This window comes from Macaca nemestrina, chromosome 3 (assembly GCF_043159975.1).
Source record: "Macaca nemestrina isolate mMacNem1 chromosome 3, mMacNem.hap1, whole genome shotgun sequence".
Classification (NCBI taxonomy): domain Eukaryota; kingdom Metazoa; phylum Chordata; class Mammalia; order Primates; family Cercopithecidae; genus Macaca; species Macaca nemestrina.
Window position 1 is genome coordinate 142893991 of NC_092127.1, and position 7454 is coordinate 142901444.

The 7454-nt window shown below is 38.5% G+C and overlaps 1 pseudogene; it reads left to right on the forward strand.

Annotated features, from left to right (window-relative positions):
• Positions 1-2882: 2882 nt before the first annotated feature.
• On the forward strand, positions 2883-7168 carry LOC112423408 (small ribosomal subunit protein uS2-like; annotated as a pseudogene).
• The last annotated feature ends 286 nt before the right edge of the window (positions 7169-7454 follow it).

The following is a 7454-nucleotide window of genomic DNA, read 5'->3' on the forward strand; positions in this document are numbered from 1 at the left end:
GTTTCACAGAGAAGCCTGCAAAAGACTTTGGATTTTAATTTGAAAAATAAATAAATGCCCTTGAAAAAGGATGAATGTGTTCCCCTAGGCCTCTTTCATTAATAGGAGCTTCCTGAAATATAGAGTTCAGTAGTGAGATTGAAGGTTAGAGTCAGAAGACCATACAGACTTGGAGAAGCCTTAAAAAATAAGAGAGAAAAATGTGGTTTATTAGTTATACTAGTTACAGAATGAACAGCATATTGTATGTGCTGTGTTAGAGGTATGTTATGAATAACAAAAGCCCTGGAGCATTTACATATTTGTTTTCAGCAATCCTGGCAGTTGGATTTCACCATTCTATGCCTCTTTGCCAGAATCACTAAACACTGGTACATATGGCATCTGAAGTACCATATGCCATAGAAAATGTTAGCTGATGCCTATACTTCTATATTATATTTTTATTTCAGATTTTTGCAGTTTGAACAAAGAATAGTAGAAAAAACAAAATATTGGACAAGCAGTAAACAGTAAAGTGAAAAAAATGCCTTCAGAGAAAGCAAATAAAGGAAATGAATCCACCATGAGTTAACATGGCTATATGGTAATGAGTCAAATATGGGAAGTAATTGTTTTGCATGAACGAATTTCCATAGCCTTTCATTCTGTTATTTTGGAGCTAAAGGCTGCAGCATGAAGAGTGAAAGTTGACATATTATTTTTACCTTATTCTTTCTGACATTTCTTGCTAGAATCAGAGTCTTCATTTGATTGAAGTTAATTAGCATGAAGGCTATAGTCAGCAATGTGTAATATCCTGTTTAAAACAGAAAAATTCAAATATAAGAAATTATTTTGCAACATTTATTCAGGTTATTAACTGGGATTTTCAGTTAATATCTACGGTTTTTGTTTGTGTTCTTAAACACAGGGAAACTATAACATTAAAATCAATAATAATTGAATAGCTAGGTTTCTCAAATCAAGCAAAAATTTCATGGCCAACCTTTTATCAATAAGAAAATTATCAAAATAGCTAGATAGCTTGATATGTAACAGGTAAGTGATGGCCCACTGGGAATGACTTGATAAATATATTAATTTCAGAAAAAAATGCTCATTTGCAATATTCCAAACATTGTTACAATAGCCTCAAAAACTAGAGGCAAACTTCCTAATCTGAATTTGGATGATGGTGTGTAATAGACAAGTGATGCAAAACTGTGGAAACTGATAAGATGTCAAGATAAACGACTCAGTGTTCGAATTAATTTAATAAAATAGGAATGGGGGAGAAAACATGTTAGCATAAAGTGTAAATGTTGTAATATTTCAGCTTAAAATCATCTGGCAATATCAATAAGTTTTAAAGTACATTTGTGTGGTGTGTTATAGCTTAAAAAGCATGTTCACATTCTTTCTCATGTAAAATAAACAATGATGCAAGTTAGATTCAAATGCTTTCTTATTTCACGGATAAGAAAACCAGCTCAGAAAGGTTGCCTTCTTGACCTTGTGTCCTAACTACATACTGAAATGACCTCCCATTGTAGAAGTAATCCTGCTAGGAATTGGAAGGAGATTAAAAACAACATACCTTTTCGGTAGAATCCTATTCTGCCCAATGAGACCCCAGATTGGATGTGACATAGAATCTTATGCTTTCCTTTTTTTTTTTTTTTTTTTTCCGAGACGAAGTCTCCCTCTGTCGCCCAGGCTGGAGTGCAGCGGCCGGATCTCAGCTCACTGCAAGCTCCGCCTCCCGGGTTTACGCCATTCTCCTGCCTCAGCCTCCCTAGTAGCTGGGACTACAGGCGCCTGCCACCTTGCCCGACTAGTTTCTTGTATTTTTTAGTAGAGACGGGGTTCCACCGTGTTAGCCAGGATGGTCTCGATCTCCTGACCTCGTGATCCACCCGTCTCGGCCTCCCAAAGTGCTGGGATTACAGGCTTGAGCCACCGCGCCCGGCCGAATCTTATGCTTTCTTAAGAGTTGCTCTTCATGAGGCTATTAAGAAGTCTGTGTAAACTTAGGGCCGTATTTTCTGTCACGATCATTTCAAAAACAAGAATCCCAGGCTCCCAAACTTACACAAGAAACCAAATGTACATGAGGGTTCTTCTATAAAACCAGTGTGATCTTCACTTAAAAGAGCTCTAAATCTAAAAATGTAACAAAGTAGATGTATTTGTTTCCTAGGGCTGCCATAACAAGTTACCACAAACCGTGGTTGCAAACAACCAAAATGGGTTATCTCATAGTTCTGGACACCAGAAGTCCAAAGTCAAGGTGTCATTCTCTTTGAAGGCTTTAGGGGGAAATTCTTCCTTGCCTCTTCCCTGACGACTCTAGGTTATTTCCTGGCTTGTGGCTGCATAACTCCCACCTCTACCTCTGTCTTCTTATGATATTCTCATCTGTGTTGCTCTCCTGTGTATCTCTTAAAAGGATAATTGTCATTGGATTTAGAACTCATTTACATAATCCAGGTTGATTTCATATTGAGATGCTTAACTGCATCAGCAAAGACCCTTTCTCCAAATAAAGTCACATTCTCAGGTTCTGGGGGTAAGGATATAGACATATCTTCTGAGAATGGCATCAGTCAAACTCCTACAGTCCACCCTCTGGCCCCCCAAAATTCACACCTGTCCCACATAAAAAATACACTCATACCACTCATATCCTCCAAAGTCTCAACCCATTATATCATCCATTCTAAGTACAAAGTCCCATCTAAATATTATCAGCTCGAAAGTCCCAATCTCATCAACTAAATCAGGTACAAATTGTCTCTGAGTGTATTATTTCATTCTCATACTGCTATAAAGAACTACCTGATACTAGATAATTTATTAAGAAAAGAGGTTTAATTGACTCACGGTTCCACAGACTGTACATGAGGTGTGGCTGGGGAGGCCCCAGGTAACTTCTAATCATGGTGTAAGGGTGAAGTGGAAGCAAGCACCTTCTTCACATGGTAGACCAGGAGGACGAGAGAGAACAGAGGGGAAAGTGCTACACATTTTTAAACAACCAGATCTCGTGAAAAGTGTACCACGAGATAACCCTGGGGGGATGCTGCTAAACCATTAGAAACCACCCCCATGATCTAATCACCTCCCAGCACTCCTGACTGCCAACAGTCAGGATCACAATTCAACATGAGATTTGGGTGGGAACATAAAGCCAAACCGTGTCACTAGGTATGATCCATTCTAGAAAAAAAAAAAACTATTCTCTTTCTGTGGACATGTAAAACAAGAAAACAAATTATCTGAATCCAAAATACAATGGTGAGACAGGCACAGACATTAATTATAGACAGTATAAACTTTCTCATTCCAAAAGGGAAAAATTGGAAGGGATAGGGAGTCACCAGTCCCGATCTGGTTTGAAATGGGACAATTTTGTTAGGTTTCAAGGCCTGTGAATAATGCTCTGTGCCTTGATGCTGTGCCATCTGAAATTGTGGCAGCTCCACAGGCCTCTGTCCCACCTGCAGGGTTTCCTCTAAAGGAATAATAAAGAGAGTTATTATTCCTTTTTCTTAAGTGGGAGTACATGTTTGCAGTTGCACGTTCCTGCCTGTGTAGTTTTGGAAGCCCAATATCTTTCTCTCATGTTGTCCTTTCTCTCTTCCTTTCAGTCTAAGCTAGGAGTGTTCCTGCTGATATGACATTCTCAATAACTTTGTGGATCTCCTGTGTATGTCACAAGGGTCTATGGCATTAGACAAGACAGTCCTCCATAGATCTTTCCTGGATAACCCCATCGCTATCCCTGGCTTCCACTGAGATGGCTGAGTGGATCCAATAATCACACGCCTAAGTGCATCAGTAAAAGTTTATCCAACCATATCCTTGCCCTCTTCTCCATTGCACACTTTCCTGACAGTGACTTTCCTCGTTTTAGCATGCTTTACAATCTGGATAGACCAATAACCTCCCAATTTATCAAGTGCAAATTCCCTTTTGCTTAACTTTCTTACTTTATCTATTTCCCAGTGTTTTTTACTAAGCAGGAAAAAAAATAGGCCACACCGTCAATGCTTTACTTGGAAATCATTTTAGCTACCCATTCAATTTTATTGTTTCTAATCTCTGTTTTCTCCTCAACTGTAGAACACAATACAGCCAAGTTTTCTGCCACTATGTAACAATTCCTCAGTTACATATAAAATGTTTTCAATCTTGATAACATGTTCCTCATTTCCTGACTCCTTAACAGAATTGACTGTGACATTCCGATTTCTACCCACAGTCTCTTCAAGGCAATCTAGTGTGTTTTGTTTTGTTTTTTTATTATGTACCCTAATTTCCTCCAGCCTCTACCCATTAACCAATCGTTATATAATCACACTAATTGTCACCTCTAAATATCAGCCCCTCGGTTGTTTATTTCTTCACAGCAGGCAAGGATCCATTAATTTATAAGCATACTAGGGCCAAACTCAAATTTTCATATACCTCATTGCTTTAAATATTCCACAAATCAGCATATTTTAGACATTTAGAGCCTGTTTGCTTTGCATGCCCCGTGAAAGTGCACACAGCATCTGCTAGTCATAGGATAAACTCCAAATCTGTAAAGATCCCAGAATGCTGCTATGCTCTGGAACCCTCTCACCTGGAGAATCCCTACTGGGCTACTGAGTGACATCATCTAGACACATAAGTTCTGTCTCCTAAGCCCTCTCCCACAGAAGTACCCTGCCTTCTTTCCCTTCAGAGTGGTGGCCTCCACACCATAGCCTCTGACAGTTTCATGCAGTAAGAGACTTCTCCTAATATACAAATCTCTCAAGGCATTGTCCTGAAAAAGCCTGCATGTGGTACTACCACCCCATGTCCATATCTTTTCTTTATCACTCCATAAATATCTTGAATCTCCCAACAAGTGGCAATGAGAATAGAGTATCCACTTCCATATTTTTAGATGTTTGTTGCCACCTTCCAGTACTACAGTGTTTTGTTTGGAATATTGCTTTAAATAAAAACAACAGTGTGTAACTTCTTCAGATTATCTTCTTTCACTCAGCTTAATTCCTTTGAGATGAATCCAAGTATTGTATACATCACCAGTTTATTTCTTTTTCTTGCTGAGTAGAAAGTATTCCATTATATGTATATACTGAAGTGGTTTATCAATTCATCCACTGAGGACATTATGCTTGTTTTCAGTTTGTAGAAATTACAAATACAGCTGCTGTGAATGTTAGTTAATAAGATTTTGTGAATATGCTTCATATCTCTAGGGTAAACACCTAAAATATGGGATTCCTTGGTTATGTAAGTGTATGTTTAACTTTTTTTTGTAATCGCTAAACTATTCCAGACTGCCTGAACTATGATCTAATCACCTCCCACCAGTCCTGACCTCCAACAGTCAGGATCACAATTCAACATGAGATTTGGGTGGGAATACAGAGCCAAATCATATCACTAGGTATGATCCATTCTGGGAAAAAATAGTTGTCTTTCTGTGGACATGTAAAACAAGAAAGCAAGTTATCTGAATCCAAAACACAATGGCGAGACAGGCACAGACATTAAATATAGACAGTATAAAGTTTTTCATTCCCAAAGGGAAAAATTGGAAAGGATAAAGAGTCACCAGTTCTAATTAATTTTGAAGTACATAGGGGACAATTTTGTTCAGTTTCAAGGTCCATGTAACTCCCATAAAGAATGTATGAGAGTTACAATTTATCTGCATCATCATCAGCAATAGGTATTTTCAATATTTTTAAATGTAACTATTCTAATATTGAAAATTGTGTGGTTTTAATTTTCATATCGATAGTGATATATTATATATCATTTTATGGGGTTATTTGTATCCATATATCCTCATTGTTGAGTATCTGCTCAAATCATTTACCTGTATTTTAATTGAGCTTTTAATTTTCTTACTGTTGAGTTTTGAGAGGTTTTTTTCTATTTTGGACAGAAGTCCTTTGTTGGATATATACGTTGAAAATATTTTATCCTAGTACATAGCTTATCTTTTCATTTTCTTAACAGTGTCCTTCTGAGAGAAAAAAGTTTAAATTTTTATTAAAATCCAATTTATCTTTTTTATAAAAGAATAGCGTTTTTGATATCTGTCTGATAACTCTTTGATATCTTGCCTAACTCCAACTCATGTGTTCTTCTAAAAGCTTTATAGTTTTAGGTTTTACATTTAGAACTATGATCTACTTTGCATTAATAGTGATACAGCCTTTCCGCGCTACCTACAGAAGGGTCCATACAGCCTAGTTGTGGATTGCCGTCATAACTTAAAGGGAAACTTTCACAATATCTGGAGCCCTTGATATTCTGCAAATGAAGGAGGATGTTCTTAAGTTCCTTGCAGCAGGAACCCACTTAGTTGGTGCCAATCTTGACTTCCAAATGGAACGGTACATCTGTAAAAGGAAAAGTGATGGCATCTACATCGTAAATCTGAAGAGGACCTGGGAGACTTCTGCTGGCAGCTAGTGCCATTGTTGCCATTGAAAATCCTGCTGATTTCAGTGTTATATCTTCTAGGAATACTGGCCAGAGGGCCGTGCTGAAGTTTGCTGCTGCCACTGGAGCCACTCCAATTGCTGGCCGCTTCACTCCTGGAACCTTCACTAACCAGATCCAGGCAGCCTTCCGGGAGCCACAGCTTCTTGTGGTTACTGAGCCCAGGGCTGATCACCAGCCTCTCACAGAGGCATCTTATGTTAACCTACCTACCATGGCTCTATGTAACACAGATACTCCTCTGCACTATGTGAACGTTGTCATTCCATGCAACAACAAGGGAGCTCACTCAGTGGGTTTGATGTGATGGATACCAGTCTGGGAAGTTCTGCCCATGCATGGCACCAATTCCCATACACACCCATGGGAGGTCATGCCTGATCTCTACTTCTACAGAGATTCTGAAGAGATTGAAAAAGAAGAGCAGGCTGCTGCTGAAAAAGCTGTGACTAAAGAGGATTTTCCATGTGAATGGACTGCTCCAGCTCCTGAGTTCACTGCTACTCAGTCTGATATTGCAGACTGGTCTAAAGATGTGCAGGTGCCCTCTGTGCCTATTCAGCAGTTCCCTGCTGAAGACTGGAGCACTCAGCCTACCACGGAAGACTGATCTGCAGCTCCCACCACTCAGGCCACTGAATGGGTAGGAGCAACCACCGAATGGTCTTAAGCTGTTCTTGCACAGATTCTTAAGCAACATGGAAATAAGGTTGATGAAAAATAAAAATCAGTTTCTAAAAAAAAAAAGATATAAGTGTAAAGTTTAACTTTTCCTTTTGTTATGCTTTGTTTGCATGTGGATGTTCAATTGTTCCAACATCATTTATTTTTTCAAAGAAACCAAACCTATTCTTTCTTTATTTACTTATTTTGCAAGTTTGCCAAATCAAATAGTTATACCTCTATGGGTTTATTTCTGGATTGTCTATCCTGTTCCAAGACTACTCTAGACTGCT